Consider the following 20,700-nt stretch of genomic DNA (forward strand, 5'->3'; position numbering starts at 1 on the left):
CTTTAACTTGACTGTGTTCCCCTGTGCTTTCTCGCTATGTACTCAATGTTCGCAGGTAAATGATGGAGGTGATGTAGGAGCTCACACTCGCACACTCTGCCGTTCAGGTGCTGCCAGTCCAGGCTTTGGGAGTGCCGCCTGCGCGGCCCCCTGCACCACGGCCGGCTCAATCCTGAAACGGCTCTCGGCGCTCCTGGCAGCTGCATGGTAGCTGCGCCGCCGAGAGTCGTTTCAGGGTGGAGCCAGGAGGCCTGTGCCTCCACATCCCCGTGGACAACACCGGCCCAACGCTGGTAAGTACAGCTGTGCCCGCCTGTGCTACGGTGCCAACGTACTCCAGAACCTCGCATGTCAACATATCTTAAGAAATGCTAAAGCATTGTTGCCTAAGCTCAACGTGAAAACCCGTCTGCCTGTCGGCAACACTTGATTTGTCTCACTTTGGCCACGTGTGAAAATGGCGTTAAAAAAAAGGTTTGAGGGCCTTCATGCATTGATATTGGACCCTTTATATTTCCACTGAAAGAATTTGTTCCTAGCAGTGCATCGTTGTAGATTTGTGAAACCGACTTCAAAGGGGCTCAGTGTGTAGCGCTACATGGGCATTCATGGCATCTTATATGGGGGTATATATCAAAAGGCTCTTGGGCCATCGTATGTTCTTAAAAGGGTCTCAGTGTGTGGCACAGCACTCCTTAGGGATACGTTGGGTGTTATGAAATATTTAATATAAGACCTTAAGAGTGCATCTTCCCAGTGCAGCACAGCTTTCCCCCTTTGCAGCCCAGACCTTTCACCCCATTTCCAGTCGCTCCGGTCCACAGCTATTTTGCCAGTTTCTGGTGCCGCAAAAAAAAAACCCTGGTGAACTATGCAAGAAAAACGGGACTTTTATTATTATTTTTTTGCATTCTGCTTGCAACACCTTTACCAATATTTGATCAGCGTGCGAAACCACTCGAAGCAGTTTTTTGGGTTTTTGCTGTAAGTTTCGCAGAAAGTTTTCTTGCAGAAAAAATGGCACAGTCCTTCCTTGTTGCTTTGGCCTGGGAGCTTGTAGGTGAAATGGCTTGTCCTATCTAGCCTTTCTTCGTACTCCATACATGCAGACGGGCCCCGCTTTTTGGTTCAAGCCGTCAGATCACTTCCCAGCTCTTGGATGAGTATGCGGTGGTGCTGCAGGTTCCGTTCTCTTTTTCGCCGTGGTTCTGCAGCTGTTTCTGATGGAGGCGAAAAGCAAAAATGCCTGTGTGGGCAAGATTTCGGCGCACGTTAACTCTTTCGCAACCGCGCCTATCAAAATCGATCAATTTGATCGATACTTTTGGGAGCGCCTTTTCATAGCGTTCCAGGCGTTTCACGAACAAGTAAAGCTGTTCGGAGTTAGATCAGAAAATGGCCTTTCAAAATCAGTTTTGTTTTCATTTTTGCAACGGAAACGTGATTTTGTACACGCTTTTGAATCACCTGGATGTGGAAAAGGGGCGTGGTCATCGCGCGTCACGGCTACCTACGAAGAATGCGTGCAACTCGTAATTACTCTGCACCAGCGCTTGTTTTTTGCTATCAGGGCGTGAATGGGGAACTAGCAAACGATTTTCAATCGTCGGGTAGCGCTCTGACAGTAATAATCCCAGAAATGGGCTGAAAATGTCAAGCAGTGCCTGGTTGAAAAGCTACTTTATGATTTTAGGCAGTTTTATTGCGTTTGCGCACATTGTTCTAAGTACTGTGAGAGTTCTACTTACCCCAGGACCATTCGCGAACAGTTTACAACAGTTTCGGTTTCGTTTCTGCATCGCGAAATTCATAGTTAGCGCTACTACGCAGTTACCCAACTTCAAGGCTACCTGCCATGGCGCCTGAAGCGTCCGCGACTGATCCTCGAACAAAGCACGGCGCTCCTGATTTCCCCCCACCCTAACCCGATTTCTGCGATAAGAACTTCAGATGCAAGTCAAAAGGTCACACCCAGTCGCCAGATATCTGTTCCACCGAGGACAGCGCTTCAAACCGGCCTTACACTGCCAGCTGTTCGCCTTCCAATTTCGTTTCCATGCGAGGGTATATCCGGGTGTCTAATGTTGCTGCTTAGTTGAACTGTCTATTCGGACGGAGTCTTGATAAGTTTTTGTACTGTTTCATTTGAAAAATGTTAGGTGGCGCTGCAATAGAGGAGGCTCGTTGTGCTGATCTTTTTCAGCGCGCAACTGTGACTCGGCCAAAAATCGCAGGGCACAATTCTAGCTCATCGTACCTCATTTTTGCGAGCATAGCTACAATTGCGAGTAAGAAGATGATAATAAAGCTCAGCTTTATGTTTTGAGAGATAACTGACCGTGAACGACAACAAGCATCAGCCACGGCGTTCCGTTTTCAACTTCATGCATGTTTTTTACCGCATCGCGTGCTAGTACCAAATATTGTGCTCGCTGTAAACGAAAAGTCAGCTATTGACATGATGTTTTTACGTTATGTGGGGGCAAATTGGTGCCTCTGATAATGACAAACCGCCAGGTTTATTCCAGGAAACCACCCGAAATTGCACATTTTGAATTGGAGGTTGGGCTTCACCGCATGACACGAGCACCGTGCATGCTAACATTTTTTTTTTATATCTGACAAACTGTTTCGCGCAAGTTGACATTTTTTCAAGGGCGTGTTTTTGAAATGTTTTCCTACAAAATGTATATTCTAATTTTTTTCTACTACCGGTGGTTTGATATACACAACTCCTTTTTTATCATTTTTTTTTTGACAACTTGACAAAAATTTTGGTTTTGATATTTTTTTACAACTATGATATATAAAAACCTTTAAAAAACTGGTATTATTGAAAATGCCGTTAAATAATCTGCATTTTGTGCTCCTGCAATTAGTGCCTAACCAATTTTTTAGCAGGAAAAAAAATGTTTTCTTGGACCCCTAAAATTAGTCAATTTTCCGGCGGGAGCGAAAGAGTTAAAGAACCCCAGGTGGTCAAAACTAATCCGTAGCCCTCCACTACGGCGCGCCTCATCGCCTGCGTTGTGCGGCGCGTTAAACCGTACAATCAATCGATTCTGCAGCTGTGTGTGCCTCTCAATTAAACTATTTAAAATAGAAACCTTTAGATGCCAGAAAAAAAGCTGTCGCCACCATTTTGTTGTCTTTTGAAGAAATGCTTAGTTCCCAGTGTAATGATCAGCACGGTGCTATCTCCACCGCCATCGTGGTCTTCGTCACTCGCTTCTGCCGAGTCACCATCATCATTAACTGATGGAGGCACGCAGTTCTCTTCTTCACTGAAGTGTGCACCACCGTAGAAAGCATGCAATGAGAGAGCTGCCATGCTTCTCGGCAAACAGGGCGCATGTGAAAACGCTCTGTAATCCAGAAAGCCTGTGCTGAACATAGTGCTGAACCCTAGTGCGACAGGAAGAAAACTTCAACAAAGTTCAGGTATCCGTTAACTCTTTCATGACCCCGGAAAGATGGCCAATTTTGAGTGCTTCCAGAAAACTTTTTTTTTTCTTGAGCTACTGGATACATTTAGCATTGCTATGCACAAAATTGTAGCTTATAGAAATCTCTTTCATATACACAACAGCAGTTTTGGGAAAGGTGTAATTGACAGTTTTTTGGGCAACAGCAAAAATGCAGAGAAAAAGTGTGCACAAGACACAAATATGCAATTTATGGAGCCTAAAAATATTTTAGGAATTTTAGGATACGCAAAATGTTTCTACGTTCCTAAGCTATGATTCAATATATACATCAATGACGCTGTTCACCAAGTTCTGGATTTTTACAGGCCTACGAACCTAGCGGCCCTGACAGGTGTGCCAATTCGCGAAGCCGCTTCAGTCAGTCAGTCTCTCTGAAATTCGCATCCAAGCATACCTGTTTGTGTTCTGACATAAAATCAGAATCACTTCAGGGGTAAAAAGCAATAAAAAAAATTACCGCACTTGAGAAGCTGCATGCATCAGTCCACAGTGCTAATTTTACACCAGCGCCAGGCTATCTTGAAGGTGACAACGCGATATGGGGCAGTGCATTTGGGAAAATATCTCCATTGCACGTTGTCCAGACCCTACACATGAAAGTAATGCCACCTCATCAGATACTAGGCATGTTTTCTTTTTAAATACAGCACCAAGTCAAAAACGAACCTTCCCTGGCAGCACCTGTCGAAGTGGGAGGCTGTTGAATGGGGAGTGTACATCAGAACTGAAATCTGAAGAATCCACATCGTCGCTGGAGTCATCACTGCTGCTGGGGCAAAAAAAATCAGCAGCAGCACTGGCCGAAGTCCCTCAAACCGCTGGCTGCCTTTGCCGAGTGCGCAGTAAAACAGGACGCCATTTTTGCCCAACTCTCCGCTACCTTGGTTTCCATTTTCCCTCGCGACTCCATCTACTCACGCGAAATGTAAACAAAGAGCATGAAACTGAACTGAACATGCTAGATGGCGTCAGTTGTACAAATAGCGCCGTTAGTTTTTGTGGGAGGTTTGAAAATCAATGTTCACTTGTGAACGCTGGCCTATGGCGTGGTCGCGCAAGAGTTAAATAGTATATACAAAGAAAGCGGGCGCAACGCAAGGAAAAACATTGTGAAATTTAACCTTGAACACCCATGTCTGGCATAGCCTGACTATGGACCGCTACGACATTTCGCGTTGTCGGGCAGCGCCCGGCAACGGGCCGCAAGGGGTTAACCCTCCCTCTGCAACTTCTGAGATAACTCGGGGACAACGCACCCCCCCCCCCTCCCTTGCCACTCCCGTGTAGTGTACTCGCTGGTGGCACCTCTTCCTCTTCAGGCATGGAGGCCGACGCTCTTCATCAGCTTCACCTCTGGCAACGAAGCGGTGGCACGCGTTCACGCTGCACCCTCGTGCTGCACCCGCAGCCAGTTCAATTGAAGCCCTCGTAAATCTGACGTTTGCTCTCCGCTTTCTCATGACAGCGTGGCAGCCAGTGGTCCTCGAGGTCCATTACACGCGTGTTGCCTTTTCATCTCCTTCCCTGCCAATCCTAGCTGAAACAACCTGCGTAAAAAAATACGGCGAGCGTGTCGTGCCATCTGTACAGAGATCAACCAATGACTGTCGACGTTTTGGCCATTGTCCTCTGTTGGGCTCCCTGTCTGTCTACCAGGCAGGGAGCTCCAGGAGCTTAGTGGGTATCGGACAGACTCATCAACAAAATAAAATGGTGGTGACAACCACCTGTAGTCCTTGCTTCCGAAACCCCTCCAGTTTCCCTTAAAACTTCCTGCTGCTCTAGATCAGTGTCTAAGGCATTGTGCTGCCAAGCTCAGAGGGGACACCTGGGGCAGAAAATAGCCATTTTTATTTTAAAAATGTAGATTTTTTGTTTTCACATGCATTATACATACCTGCCAACTCTCCCGAATTGTCCGGGAGACTCCCAAATTTTGACCACATCTCCTGATTGTACGAATTCTATCTAAAATCTCCCGGAAGTGGCCGCCCCAGCAGAGAGGTCATTTTTAATCAGGCACGTACGTTAGTGATTTATGCTGCCACATTTGCGGAGCTGCGGAAGAGCACTTGCCACCGTACTTCTAGTTCATTGTATCTCTACCCTAGAGCACCGTTAAACATATTTTAGGTGCCATAGTAAGATGTTCCGGACGAAGTCCAACAAGTGAAGTCTAATAGAATGCAAAGGTGATACTCTCGCTACTTGCCATTGCTCGCAGCAATACTGAATGTGGAAGTATCTTTAGTGCCATGAGAGTCCTACAAATCATTGAAAGACTCTGGCAAGGTTAAGAAAACGAGAACCTAAGTGACTTCTTTACAGTAAAGTGTCATCAAACCGGACATTCTTTTGAGCAGATATCCTGACAAGTTTTTGAAGCTTGCGAAGTCCGCGACTGCCAGGTCTTTTCACAAGTAAAGAAGTTTCATGCGCTGTCCGTTTCAAGAACCAGGAATAGTTTTTCATGATGCAAGAACTAAAATACACACCCTTAAAAACCACCTACCCACTCCGCAGTCTCCCGAATTTTCTGTTGCTAGGTTGGCAGGTGTGATTATCATCTTTGACTATCCTTTTTTCATGGTAAAAAAAAAAAATGAAAACATGCACGGTTCTTCAGTGTGCCAAGTTCTCGTTCGGATGGAACTTTCGCCGAAACTTCACTTTGGTGTTCCCCACAAGCAGTGGCAGTCTTCAACGTCATGTTTTATTTTAATGCAGGAGCCGCGCACTGAGAAGGTCGTGATCAAGCGAACATGGAATGGCGAGCGGCCTAAGTTGCCAACACTCCAAGTGCCATCTTGGATTGCAAAGATCGACCGCAGCCATGGGGGTGAGACATTTTCTATTTCTAGTTCGCGACCTTGAAGCGACCTGTTCTATGTACGGAAATCTTCCACTCCTGTTTATTTCGTATATTGCACAATAAAGGCAGCTTGTGCGTTCCAAAAAATGCTAACCCTTTTCGACGGATGTCCGGGTCTGTAGGCACTACTTATCTCGGTAATCCTGCCTCGAAATCTTTTAATTTCTGATAGTCGATGTGCGTTATTGTTGGCGAAGTAAATTTTTGGTGTGACATTGTGGGTGAGTTGGAACCTCGCGAAAAAGGTACTGTGATGCCTTCAAATATTTGTGAAAATGACTGGGTTTTCGCCAGATCTTGCCTGTGCCCTTGTGGCTGGGGAGATGTTTTGAGAAAATAATTCCTACAATTTAGGGATGGTATTACGAGCCATTCTATTTCCACTTTTCAAAATACTGGGTGAAAATTTGACACTACCAGAGAGTTCACACACCACGTTTGTTTTAGAAGTGTTCTTTTTTTTTTTATATACGATTGAGAAATTTATGAAAAACTTGTCTGAATGACTTGTGGTGACCCAAGAAATCTCGCAGTCAAGCTGAATTTCGTCCATCTTTGAGAGTTTTTGCTGCACGGCAGCGCGGCTGGCCGCCATTTCGGTCACTTGAGAGAGGTAGACAAAGCCTTCTTCTCTCAATCGAACCACTCGCCAGCTTCATATCTCCGCGTAAAAAAATCAATCTTTCTTCCTACTTTTTTGAGAGCTCCTTGGGTATTTAAATCATGTGACGCAAAATCGGGCCCACCATTGGCTATCGCCACCTGTGAGCCTCCATCGTTCCGTTCACTACACTTCGCGCTATCTTTTCTATTTCCTTATCGTGAGTTTTTAGTCGTGAACGGTGAGAAGCGTGACTTTCGTCACCGCAAGTCCCGGACTTCATGCCCGTACAAGGGAAAGCGCAAGCGGCGCAGCATTGTGACGACCACGGCCAACGCTGGCACGACCCGCACGGCGAGGCCTAACGGTGACGCGCCTTGCATTGCGAGCGTGGCTCAACCAGGCGAGGCTGAGTTTATCGGTGACACTATCAGCTTTGTAAGCGCATCGGAGGAGTTGGCAGCCCTTCAAGGCGGTGAGACAGCGGCAACGGGAGCGGTACATGCACAGTTAACTGCGAAGTCAATGCTCTGACTGACCTTGTGCACGTCAGGCAGTGTGCACGTCAGGCAGGAAGTGCGAACTGTCGTAGTTGAGGTCGTGAACAAGCGGAAGGGCCTCGCATCGGTACTGGAACTCAATTGCAAAAACGTGAATGCCCTGCAGGAGTGATTTCTTCTGTCTGCTCGTCGCATCGTGCTGCCACCATCAGCCGCGGAGGCCGCATCCTTCAACTCTGCGGTGGAAGTCCCCGTGTATGAAAAGAAATGTGCCCGCATTGAAGTTGGAGCTATGCTGAATATAAACGAAGCTTTCAAGTAGCTCATTTGTATCCTTATGATGCTTTGAATATAAACCGTTGAACACCTGCATGCACGAGTACAAGTCGCTGCTGGAGGCAAGGTTATAGAACAAAACAAAACAAAAAAAACCGAAAGCAAGTTTTAGTATTTGTGTCAGAGAAAAAAAGCCTTACTCCTTGCCCTTGCTAAAAAACTGCATAGAGAAGTTGCCAACTGCAGTGCGGGCAGCCAGCTATCCTACAGTACAACTCTTTCTGCATTGGGCGTAACCTGGGGCTCCTGTTGTCTAGAAGCCTGCACAAAGGGACCTTCAGAAAGCCAATAACGCATCCCATGTGCACCAAATCACAGGGCAGAGACCCCATAGGTCATCTGCAGTCAAGGTCAGCAAATACAATATTGCTCATCCACTTCGAGAAATGTAAACAGCTCCAGCAACTTTAGGAGCAATGTTCTCGAAAGTATCTTTTGGGCCTCCTGCTGTGTCCTTGACAAGGGTAGCGTGGGAATGACTGGACACATTTTGACCCCATCTGTGTTGCTTCGATCCTTGGAGTGTGCTTGATGTCGTGACAGTTTTAGATTGTTCCTTTAGGCTCATAATTTTAAATGCCAAGGCAAATAGCCTGCCAGAAGTTATAGTGAAATCTGGAACAGTAAATATGATGCTGCATGTAAAATAAATGAAGATATTAACAAAAATTTTTGGACTGTCACAACATAAATTATATCTTAAAGTAAACATGAAAAGTAATCGCAGCTTTCTACCATGTTGCATTACCATGCTAGGCTTGTCACAAGCAAGCAACATGTCAATCTTGCTAGAAAAAAAAAAAACCACTCAATATATCTTGGTGAAACTTCATATTTCTCTAATGCCATTTCTAGTGTGCCTACCAAATTTCATTGCTCCAAGCCAAAAAACAAAAAAAGTTTGCATTGAAAGCCACCTCTCCCATTAAAGGGCTGGTGAAGTGGTTTTGAAAGTGGGTAAATGTTTGTTTTTTACAATTAGTATGTTGGATAGTTTATGACTGTAAAAAAATTTTCGTCATATCTCGCTTGGGGACTGAGATATTCGTCGATAAAGTTGACCCGACGCCCCGCCCACCGCTCGCGGCTGTGCCGCCGGAAGAGCGAGAAACCGAGAGGCAGCGACCGGAAGTAGCGTCATATTCGAAAGACGGCCAGCGGCGTGCGCCGCCGCTTCGCTGTGTCCCAGTTTTCTCAGCGAAGTTCCGAATTAAGCAGACGTGCAATGTGCCCTTTATTAATCTCAATTGTGTAGAGTTGCTACCGCGTCGATTTTCAACCGTAATGCTACTGTGTGCTTCCCTAAAGCGACTCCTAGATACCAGATATTTCGTACCCGAGCGCCCGTGGCTACTACATTGCCTTCACGAGTAGTCGCAGGGCCGGCCGTGTCGTCGGGTGCTCTGTGCTTCATACGCGAAGAGACTGGCTCGAACAAATATGCAGGTACCCCTAGTTTCTGACCCATTATTATAAGGGGATTAAAAAATTCGTGGGACCGCAGCGCTCAGGGCTTCGTGAACTTCTTGCTCGTTTTGCCGATCGACGTTGTTGGCTGTGACGGAAACTGAGCTGAGTAGCTAGATTTTAAGAAGAAATCAAGCAAGCTGAAAGCATGAAGCGTTTTCTGCGCGCGGAAGCGCTCCGCACACTCGCCGGTCGTGCATTCCCGTACGGCGCACGAAACGGCTCGCACGCACCACGCATGCCGCGGCAGCGACCGCTCTTCGCTGCCGGCCAGAATCAAGGCCGTCACCAAAAGCAAGTGAACGTGCGAGAGAGTGGATGAATAGTGTGGTGAAAAATTGTGCTAGGGATTGTCATCCAAGGTGATTTTGAAAGAGGTGATCGAATTTGTATCGCGATGCGGAGCGCCGACCGGTCGCGCAGCGCGTCGTCGGCAGCAACCTGCCCGAGCACGAGATGCGGCGAGAGGCCGACGGATGGCGTTACCTGCGCGCAAGAATGAACATAGCACCGATGGCTAGAATGACTATCAACGTGAAAATAAGGTTCGCACGCGAGAAATGGGATGATAGTGCGGTGAAAAACTGTTTTAAGGATAGTCATTCGCGATTGTAGAGGTAGCAGTGACCAAATATCGGTCTCGGTGCTAAGCATAAAGTTCCCAACCTCCGAGGCGATCCGTGCAACCGAAGCTGGCTGGAGCTGTTCCGGAAGGTGTTTTTCTAAAGTTAGTCGGCGACAAGTGTGCTGCGTTTTGGTTCCACTACCTTTCGGGTGACCACAACAGTTCGGTTCTCCTATTCTAAAACTGCGTTTGTGCAGCACTGACACGTTCCACTGACCGGCCGCGCAGCGACCCGGCACCAGCACCTTTGCGCGACGCAGCGACTGGCCGCTCGCTAGCTGCTGCTTGTACGCATCGCAGGCCGCTGCACAAGCTTGTTGTACCGCCTGCCCGAATGCAAAAACAAAGTCGCACATGCGAAGAAGGGGATGATGGTGTGTCGAAAAAATGTGCCAGGAGTTGTGACTAGCGCTGGTGGTAAAAGCGGCGAACCAATATCGGCACAACTTCCCTGCACCCGAGAAGCATAAGTCGGCCATGAGTCGTCGGGGGAGAACCTCTTTCTCAAGCTCGCCGCGAGCGAACTTGTTGCGCTTATACTTCCCTCAGGCCCTCATATTCTAAGGAAAGATTGTGTGAACCCTCCATTCACCAGAGGTCCTTCTGGCCCGTATCTGAACGGGAACAGAATGAGATCGATGAGATCTTCAGGCCGAGCGGTCACGGCAGCGCCGGCACTTCCGAATATGACGTCATCTGCAGCCGGCCAATCCTGAAAGGCAGCCAGCGCTCTGACCGCGCTGCCGGGCAGGCGTCGTTTATTTTGACGAAAAAAGATGGTTTGGGTGTATTTACACATAAAATAAACATGTTTTTCGAATTCAGCGTCAAGAAAACCATAAAGTAATGCCCCCAACAAAATTTTTTTGAAAAGCTCTTCACCAGCCCTTTAACGAGTCTGCTGTATACTGACTTCTTGAAAGGTTTGCCCGCTGAAGTAGCATAGTAAATGGGTGCTTGGCCTCTGGTTTGAATTTCGGGATGGACCGCTCAACACAACTCGCCACTTTTTTTTTTAACTACTGGCCTACGCTACCGGTATTTGTTGAACTAGTTTACCTATTCATGAGCAGCAATGTCATTGGTTCAGCCAGTAAGGTGTTCTCTTCAGCATTGTTCTTGCAAATCGGTGCCATGCACTGGTGAGTCATTTGAATAGGACAGGAAGCCCATCATAAATACCTCGTTAAATGAACTGTAAAGCACGACCTGCTGAACGCCAGTAGCATGGTTCCAGGGCGCTGACTTTTTAATTGCAAACCGACCTCCACCTGGCTAGCATTGCTCTAGACTGTGGCTGCAAAACTTGTTCACTAAGCGGTTTAGGCAACGTAGGGGCAATGCGTTCCTGGAAGGGGGGGGGGGGGGCAGTTAAAGATGCTCTTGGGTAAGTGCACCAATGGCTGAGACGTTGGTGAAAATGTCAGACGGGGTCTTTCTTAGGGGAGAGATGGTGCCTGATTGAGGGATGTAAGCATTGGCACAGTGTGGAATGCCCACGCGGTGAGTGTTGCTCCCTCCTTTGTAACAAATTGGCTTTTGTTTTGAAGGACATTTTTTGCAAAAAGTGTTTTCAGAGGAGGCAGCAGAGCTGCCTTTTTAAGGGCATTTAATCGAGTGATTGTTTGAAGCATACCTCTGTGCAGCAGTGTAATTGTTTCTTGGGAGGGGTTGAGAAGTTATGGAAAGGTGCTCAGTAGAGTGGTCTAGGGCCACTGCTTGTGTGACGGTTAGACAAGCTGTTTGTGGGGCACCCCTGTACTTGTAGTGCTGCGAAGTTTCTTTGTCCGGCACTTCGCCCTGCTGTGACTGCCCAAAGGGATACCCAGCAAGCTAACGTTGCTGCAGAGGGACTGTATGGAGTGTAAGATGGTGTGGTGCGTATTAGGAGCCATTTGGTGCCATCTGTGCACCACCAGGAACTGTTTTCTGGGGAGTTGCTTCCTGAAAGGAGCCATGAAGAGAAAATGCAAGTTGGTTTTATTCGAAAGATTTCGTGTTTTATAGTGCCCCCAGCGCTTGTCCGGATACAAACGGTGCTTTATTCACTGAGAAATTAAACAATTTAGGTTAAAATTTTGATTTTCCCGCTCAATCGTGCGTTTTCGTGGTCCCAAATGACATCACAGGAACCGACCGCTCTGCAGCCTAGAGTACCTTCATTCACGCATCCGCCGTACAGGGCAGAGACACGTATACGCTGGCGCCGCCATTTTCGGTTGCTCGCTCGCCGCCGAAGCAAGTCATTGTGTCAAAACCGCGCTAAAATTATCGCCGCAACGCGATTTACTGAAGAAGTTTGAATCATATTGTCTGTTTTGCGTTGCTAGGTCTCGTGGGAAACGAAAAGAATAACGCGTTGACCACGTTGGCCCAATTGCGGCGGCACGGGACCGTTCAAAGGTTGTCTCCACCCTGTACAGCGGTGTTGGTTTGTTCCCGCGTTTCTTACGTTCCGTAACCTAGATGGCGCCACCATACCGTGGCAAGCGTTTGGTTTGTTTTTGCCCGCATTTAAACCTGGCTTGTTTTTGTTCTGGGAGAAAATATTCGTTCCCTGAAACAGTGCTCGCTCGACAAATGGAGTCACTTAAGACACCGTTGCTTGCGTTGATCGGCCAGTGTCGTCTGAGACAACCCCAAGCCCCGTAGTGCTGTGCAGCTAAACCAAGCATGCTGTGCGCAGTACGAACAGCAGAACACATCAGTACTTCTATGTTTACATGTGCTTTCGTAACTTCCACTGTTTGTCCCATCATTCTTATTGCTTTGTAAAGAATGTGCCCTAAATTTAAGCACAAATCGCTCGTTCGTCTAGTTTGTAAGCTCTACCTAATTTGCGTCTGCTTCTGCCAGCCTCCGCCAATCGCAGAGCTTAGCTCATGTGACATCATAGGTTCTGTTGCGGGAAATGAGCTGGTGGGTCGCATGACCATTCCCGTTTTTCCTAATTATGTAGCTTATTTGAGCGAAGTTTACGTTAAAAATGGTGTCAGTATGATTCTAACGAGACAATCTTTTGAATGAACCAGACTTGTGTTTTCTCTTCATGGCTCCTTGAAGTGAGGCATTTCTTTGCTGCTTACTGCCCTGTTTATCCCTTCAGTTGACATGTAGTCTGCACCTTTGGTCCGTACAGTAAGGTGTGCATAGATTAGAAATGTGTGGCAGAGTGCTGTTCTCGCTGCCGTGCAGTTCAGGCCTTAGACAAATCGAACAGGCCGGTCTGTCAGTCTGCCGCTGTCCGGGTTCGGTCCTGGATGTATTTAGGCAGATAGTGCGGTTTCTAGGAAGGAGTGGGCTCATTTTTTGACTCGTTGGCGTGGAAATGCTTGTGCCGACTCTGTAAGGTACGTAGCATGCCTCTTAATGTCAAACACTCTACAGACACCGATGGCAATGACCTAGTCAGTTTCCTGCCCTGTAATGACGATTGAATCGCCGCGGCAGTCGTGCGTGCTCAGGTGCGGGTGGAAGCCAGCTTGAGATTGGGGAAACCCTGGCCAAATGCATTCCTCATAAAAAAATACATTCCTCATTGTTCAGATGGTCGATGAGTTTGCAGAGTTGGAGTCAAGAGAGATGGGCTGAAGGTTGGACAGGTTGAAGGCACATGGCGTATTCTGACTGCAGCATCTTTTCATGATCCTAGTCATTCATTTCCTGCTTGGTGGTTTTTCTCTTCTGTGTGCAGACTAGCTTAGTTTGTAGTGTTGGAGGAAAAACAAAAATCAATACTGTTTCCCACGGGGCAATGCACCAGCAACCATACGACAATTTATGGTTACATTTTAACGCTGTGCCATGTTGCTATGTCTTCTTATACTGCATCGAAGCAAGTCCAATGTTTTGCTATTAAGTTGTTGCTTCTGTGTACTTTGTTGTATTGTGACACAGATTAGTTCGTGACTAAGCATCAAAACTGTTTGAAGGTGTCTTTATTTGTCCGAATGCATCTTCAGCCTGGCGCTGCATGCCAGTCACACCTGCACATTACGAGCACGCGCATAAGTTTGTGCTGTGCATGTGGGGATCTACGAGCGAAATGTAATGTGCACGGCCAGTAACTTAAGCCTTGCCAGTCGCATTTGGTTGAATGCGCTGCGCAGTCAGTGCTTCGAAGTATATCTCAGTTTGATCACGGTGCTTAATTTTTCCTTTTTGCGGAAGACCGGCACTAGTGTAAGTAATGTCTTGTAATGCTCCTGCTCCCCCTTCGACTGTCGTATCCTAGCTGTGTGAGCACGAGACACTCATTTCGAGTATCGTGATGGAACACATTTATCGGTTTTCACCATGTTTCTGGCTATGGACTGTGCTTTATCATAAATGCAGGTTGATAAAATGTTCTCTCTGTACAACATTCTCTGATGGTTAATTGCGTACATCAGTCAGGCCACTGCTTTGCATCCATGCTTGTATTTCGGAGTGTACACGTGCCCTCTTCAGCATGGTGTGTTTATGTATCCCTTCGGCATCATTGTTTTCCTGACGTATGTGCTTGCAGGCTCCACCCCCGCCGTGCTCTCTGCCGTTCTGGTGCTGGCGAGCCCTGGATTGGGGAGTGCCAGGGCCGGCCCCTGCACCACGGCCGGCTCAATCCTGAAACGGCTCTCGGCGCTCCTGGCAGCTGCCTGGTAGCTGTGTCGCCGAGAGTCGTTTCAGGGTGGAGCCAGCAGGCCTGTGCCTCCACACCCCCGTGGACAACACCGGCCCAACGCTGGTACGGGCAGCTGTGCATGCTTTGATGCTTTGATATGATGGGGTAATATACTTGTTTCATGAAGTTTAGCATTCTGCATTAATTGAAGGGGGCAAGCACTGTGCCAACCATATTTTCATGCGGCATTCTTCACCAAAACGTATTATTGCACCAAAACGACTCTTAAAGGGGTCGTGAAGAGAAAATGCATTTGTCTTTGATTAATTTTGTCTGCTTGAACGACCTTTTAAGAACATAAATCCCAAATATTTTCACAATTCATTGCTTCTGGAATTTAGGAGGCGCCGTTGAAATTCTCGTTTTGAGGCGCATCGCAAGCGACTATGCGCGCACGGGCGGTCGGCAGCGCAACTAGAATGACGTCATGTGAAGTACATTCCAGAGTTCAACGCAGTTCAATGTTCTTTGTGTATAATATTCTGCAAATCTGCAAACCCAATATTTTAAAAATAATGCCTCCTTTATTCGTTGCCAAAAAAACAGTTTTCTATCCACGTGAGCGGTGTCGTGACCGCTTCAGTTGTCTGGCAACCATTGCAGCAGAACTCAGACCTACTGGGTGTTTGTACAGTTTGTAGCCAGTTTACCTGCCGAATTTCACATTCTTTTGCCGAATTCTCTTCGGAATTTTATCTTTTCGTATGAAATGGCCCAAGACCGCTCAAGGAAAAAAAAAACAAAGTGCCCCATGTGCGATTCGAACTTGCGGCCTCCGGGCCAGCCCAACGTTACGGCCAGCCTAGTCGGACACTGTATCCACTACACTATCGCCGTGGGAAGCGCGCGCGCCGAAAAACTGCTGCATAAAAGCCTCTTCGCATTTGTAACCCAGAAGTCTGTCGTGTTTTCATAAATTCTAATCTACCCAGAGCTTTAACCGCCAACTTACTGTTGAGCGCTTCTGCAGTAAGCCAAAGCGGAGCGTATACAGTCAACAAAACAGCGTTAACAGCATTGTTTATTGCAGGAAACAGGAAAGCAATCGTCGAACTGCGTGATGTTGGGACTCGGCGACTCGGCGCTGTATCGCTGCTTCTCGCTAGTTATTTTTGCGCTTGATGAGTGAATAATGAGTGGGTTTTAAGTTCCGACTACTCGAAGTTCCTTCGATAAACGTGTTTATGTAATAAACTCTTATTTTAAGCGTTCGGTCATGTATCTCGTCAGGTCAGAAGTTTCACGTTCGCGCAACTCACATTACAGGCTACGTGAGACAGACGTCGGCAAACTTGTGCAAGAATATCGGCTAGCAAAACGACAGTTTAGACTCGTGGAAAGCAGAGTAAACAGTTTACGAATGCCCAGTTTAGATTAAACGTGGTTACTTCTGCCTGCGCCACTCGCCGGTGTTGTTGACTGAAAGTTCGACCATGTTGATCAGTCGTATCAGAGATCAGACGTCTCCCGTTCAGTTGCAGGGCGAGTTTCATCATGGCGCCGATGTTGTAGCTTTATCTGACCCTTTGCAAGCCCGCCCTATGCCGACATATTGTGCAGACGAGGGAGAACTGTGGTTGGCTGCTTACTGACTTACTGAAACGTCACTTCCCGAGTTGAGGAGGAAAGCCTCGGTGAAACCGTAACTGCATTTATTTACCTATTTCCCGATATCGGACGACGAAACGGGTATGCATTGTTTGTTTATCAAGGTTCCACGGTTAAAAGCGCACACACAACACAGTTTTTTTGAAAATCTCTTCACGACCCCTTTAAGGGGGGATCGGATCGGAGTGAACTTTTTTGTTTTTTGGCGTAGAGTGATGAAATTCGGCAAGCACATTGGAAAGCACTCCAAATGGTGAAATGGTGAAAAAAGTGAAAAAAGCACTCCAAATTTTACCAAATGGTGAAAAAAGCACTCCAAATTTCATGATGATACCTTCAGTAGTTCTTGTGTTACAGGGGTTTACATGTTGCCCGCTCGTGAAAAGCCTAGCAAGGTATTGACACATGCTAGGAAGTTCTGAATACTTCTTTCTCAATTGTCAAAAAAACACTACAGGGCAAGACAGCCTTCAAATTTTTTTTACACCCTTCATTTTTTTTTACAGAAAAGAATTTCACTTGTAACCTATAGGACATATTGACCTAGCCACATTAAAAAGTAACGAGGCCCTGAAATGAAAATCCAAGACTGTCTCACCCTGCAGAACTCTTCAATGATCGAAATAAAACAGACAGGGTCAAAATCCGCCCTTTGATTGCCATGCTATCCTTTTCACGAGCAACGAAGAACACGAAAAATGCACTTTTGAGAAAACGGATCTCAAAGTTTACGATGACGTCACAATTTTCAAACTGCACCAGCAGCATAGTCCTTGCTGTCGTTGCTTGGGGACAACCTCGCATACCTTTTTGCCCTTTGATTTGGTGCATCTGGGATGCCTTCCTGGCTCATTGGAGGTTTCTATGTGCAGGCGTTTAGATGGCAGAAGCACCAGTTTTACACAGTGTACCAAAAAGTTTACTATGGGCTACTAGGGTACCAATATTTTACTTCGTGTATGCCTAATGCATAGCTGTCTCCAAAATGAAGAGTAAGGCATGGTTTTTTTTTTATTAATGTGCCAGCAGAGTTTCAGCTTATTTCTGGGTGTCATAACCTTGATGAAGCTACAGCTTAGTACATGAGGCTGTTCAGTGTCAAAAATTATATCAGGGCATCACACGCATAAGATGAGCTATTTGAAGGCAGAATATACACTTGTTTTACATAATTACAACATTAATTATTATAAGAATACCATGCTCTTCTTCAGGCGAAAAAAGCATTGCAAAAAAACATAATTGCAAACATTGCAAAAATAGAAAAAATAGTGACATTAAAATTTTTAAAATGCTGCAACATTACGGCGTATTGTCTAATTAATTTAACACTAAAAATATAATTTTGTAATCCCAGATTCCGTTGTACGAACTAGTTTAGAGCCACGGCAAGAGTTTCTCAAATAAGCTGGGTGATGTGGTTCATTGCACCCCCCCCCCCCCCCCCCCCCCCTACAGTCCCCGATGCGCACGTTCACCACGATCGTAATTTAGGTAACCTTACTATGTTTAGCAACTTTACTTTTGCCATAAAGCTTCACTTCGTGTACATCAATTATTATTACTCGCGCGCAATAGCAACCGATCCTGCTATCGGCCGCTGCCCGAACACGTCGCGCCAATGCAGCACGCGCCACAACTTCTGGCAGGCTGGTCATTCCATTCCTGAAGCTCGCGAGCTCGCTGTGAAACACAGCAATAACTAAGCGTTTTATAACACAGCAATGCGTCCAAAAGTTCACTTCACGAACACCAATTGTACACAGACGCACCGAGTTTCCCACTCAAGGACGCACCACGGCGATGTCGCGGGCACGTTTTCGATGCGTCTTTCGAGCCGCGCACTTCCCTATCTGGCGCACGATCTCAAGCATTATCGCCGCGATAACGATAGCGTCACTGTACGGAATCGCAAAGCATGAAACCACTGAACAGGAACCGAGCCGACCGCGAAACCGGGGAAAACATTAGCGACACGGAGTGCGTGCGAACTGCGCGTCAGCAGAATCGCCCGGCGGCCATCTTGTTGTTGCCATGGCGGCACCCAATCCGGAGAGCCGTCTTAGCTAACGCGGCCGGAGAGCCAATCGTGTGTTAGAATCTATCGGTTGCTTCGTTTCACCGTCTCTCATTTTCCGCCGTTTGTGCGTTTGTGAGTGAGCGACAATGCAAGCAGCGACAGGAAATCGGAAGTTGAGGACTCTGCCGATCTAACGCGACCAAGATGGCGGCGCCCGGTGCCGTCGTTCCGGAGATACAGCACTGCGAAAATTGCCGTTTTTTCGTCATTTTGCGGAAATAATCTGTCACCTCAGCTGATATAAACATTTTTCTTTGGCACTTCGCGATCGTTTTCGACGGGGAAACTTTGTAGATGCATAGAATATAAAACGTGCAATCCGAAAATGTGACTTCCGAAAAAACGATTTTTTGGTCACTTTTCGCCATCTGATCCCCGCATGTCCCCCCTTACGTGGGGAAACATGGGCCTTGGAATCTCGAAATCTGACGAAAAAAATCGATTTTTCGGAATTTCGGAAAGTAGAGCTGTTTCTCTTTTTGTCAGCAAAATATTGAGACCCAGGAGTACGTATTTGAGCTATAATATCAATTTATAGAACAGACGACCCCTTAAATCTGCTAGTATTCGATGCGAAAACAGCATTCTTTTCAACGGCGTGCTGCTTGCGTTTTACATGCGCTATGACGTCCATCTTCGTCTCATTCAATTTCTTTTTCAATGCCCCGCCAGAACCACTTCGTTTCGTCCATTGGTTGTGAGTATAACCGAGGGTAGAAAAGACTGAACGCGCCACCCAATTGCCTACTGACTGCACGTGACCGCAGGGCTCAACCTCATTGGTTGGGCGCTGTGGGTCGTCTGTTAGGCACTCTTATCACAGTGCAACGGGTCATGTACTCGTCTATGCGACAGCCGGCAAAAGCGCCGCACGGCAAAAAAATAAAGTAAACATGTCTATATATAACCGGAAGGATAAACGAAGAGTATTAGAAAGTGCCTGGAATACCGTATTTACCCGATTCTAACGCGCAGTTTTTTTCTGGAAAAATAGGTCGAAAAATCGCATGCGCGTTAGAATCGGATACGAAACCGAAAGTGCCGAAACAGCAGAAATTTCGTCCCACCCATCGCCATCTCAAGAAGGCGCCAAAGCTTTTAGCAACGATTTTTCGCACGCAGGAAGCATAGGCGCCTAGGCTTTTCTATCGGCGTTCACACAAATCGTCAAATCGTTCCACTTGCGCGCTTGATAACAGCAATGGCAGCAGCGGCTCTGACGCGTTCAAAACGAGCGGTCGGCTGAAGCGTGCGCCTCTGGAGAAGCCCGCGGGATGGGCGTGCGAGGTGTGGGCCACGGTCCCATCGACCATTGTTGAACGTTCGTTCAGAAGTGTGGCATCGCGAACGCCCTTGACGGCACCAAGGACGAGATGCTGTGGTCAGCGGAGAGCGTCGAGGAGTGAGATGAGTGAGATTACTTCGAGAAATAAATCGCCGGTTTCTCTCTCATTCGTTTTTCTTTCTCACAAAGTTCCATGCGCATTACAATCGGAGGTGCAAGTTTTTTCAGGTTTTTTGCCAGGAAAATCGGGTGCGCGCTAGTATCGGGGGCGCGTTAGAGTAGGGTAATTACGGTACGCGTTTCTGAGTCTCTGGCGGCAACTTACCGTGAGAACGGCGCCGAGACGGAGGTTGGCTTAGCACACCCGTGGGCTGCCGAGGCGATAGCGTTAGCAATATAATTGCACCTGAGGGTGCTCTAGCGTGCCTCTATCTTTAGATCAGCAGCAAAAGAAAGGATGCCGCTTGCCGACGGCGCAAGGGAAGTGCATTCATTTGTTATCAACGTTGCCGTGGCGGGTCGGCCGCTTCCCGGCGCGTGCTTCTTCGTCGGAAGGTTACCTTATAGATAAGTAATTTGAGAATGGTAAAGGCTCACACTGTGCACAATGAGCAGTGGTGACGTGATATACAAGTAGATTGAATCGAAAGCGTGGTTATCCCGCCTAGCCAAGCGCATGCACGTCGCAGAACAGTGGGGTGCATTTTGTTAACCGGCCCCTTCGTTGCAACTCACGCGATGCAAATCGTCCTGGAGCCGATTTGATTGCAACAAATGAAGCAGTAACAACAAAATAAGTGTTTACAACTGTTGTGCACGATTGGCACCTCAGTTCTCATTGCCAAAGAGTGAAGGCACTCTGCCAACAGCATAAAAATTGAAGTTTTGCTTTTGTTCAGTTTTTCTGCCAAGTGCTATCTGTAGAAATAGGATTTCATAATTTTCCCATCAACTGATTTCAGCAAACTTGCTATGCTCGTGTTGAGTGAAAAGCGAGCTACATTCTAAATTGTTTGTTTTTCACATGCTCAATAGATAAATCTTTCACTTATATTAAAACTGCTACTGCGATTTTCTCAGCTTCCCTTTTTTTTTTTTTTGCATGTGTGCGTAGCCTTACAGGGGTTTTCAGGTGTATTTTTTTTTTTTTTCCAGAGGATTTCTACAAATGTTACACC

The 20,700-nt window shown here is 46.9% G+C and overlaps 1 protein-coding gene across 2 annotated transcripts in view; it reads left to right on the forward strand.

Moving 5' to 3' along the window:
* The window catches only part of LOC144143233 (uncharacterized), a 52,955-nt gene that overhangs the window by 7,567 nt on the left and 24,688 nt on the right, over positions 1–20,700 (forward strand). Inside the window, exons 2-4 of one of the 2 annotated variants that reach the window (XM_077675024.1) lie at positions 56–293; positions 6,216–6,327; positions 14,397–14,612. The gene's annotated coding sequence lies outside the window, so the exon portion shown is untranslated. The remainder of the gene's footprint in view (positions 1–55; positions 294–6,215; positions 6,328–14,396; positions 14,613–20,700) is intronic. The other variant, XM_077675019.1, reaches the window with a different exon arrangement.

Source organism: Haemaphysalis longicornis, unplaced genomic scaffold (genome assembly GCF_048455015.1).
Source record: "Haemaphysalis longicornis isolate Haplotype H1 unplaced genomic scaffold, Haemaphysalis longicornis Haplotype H1 scaffold_1, whole genome shotgun sequence".
NCBI lineage: Eukaryota > Metazoa > Arthropoda > Arachnida > Ixodida > Ixodidae > Haemaphysalis > Haemaphysalis longicornis.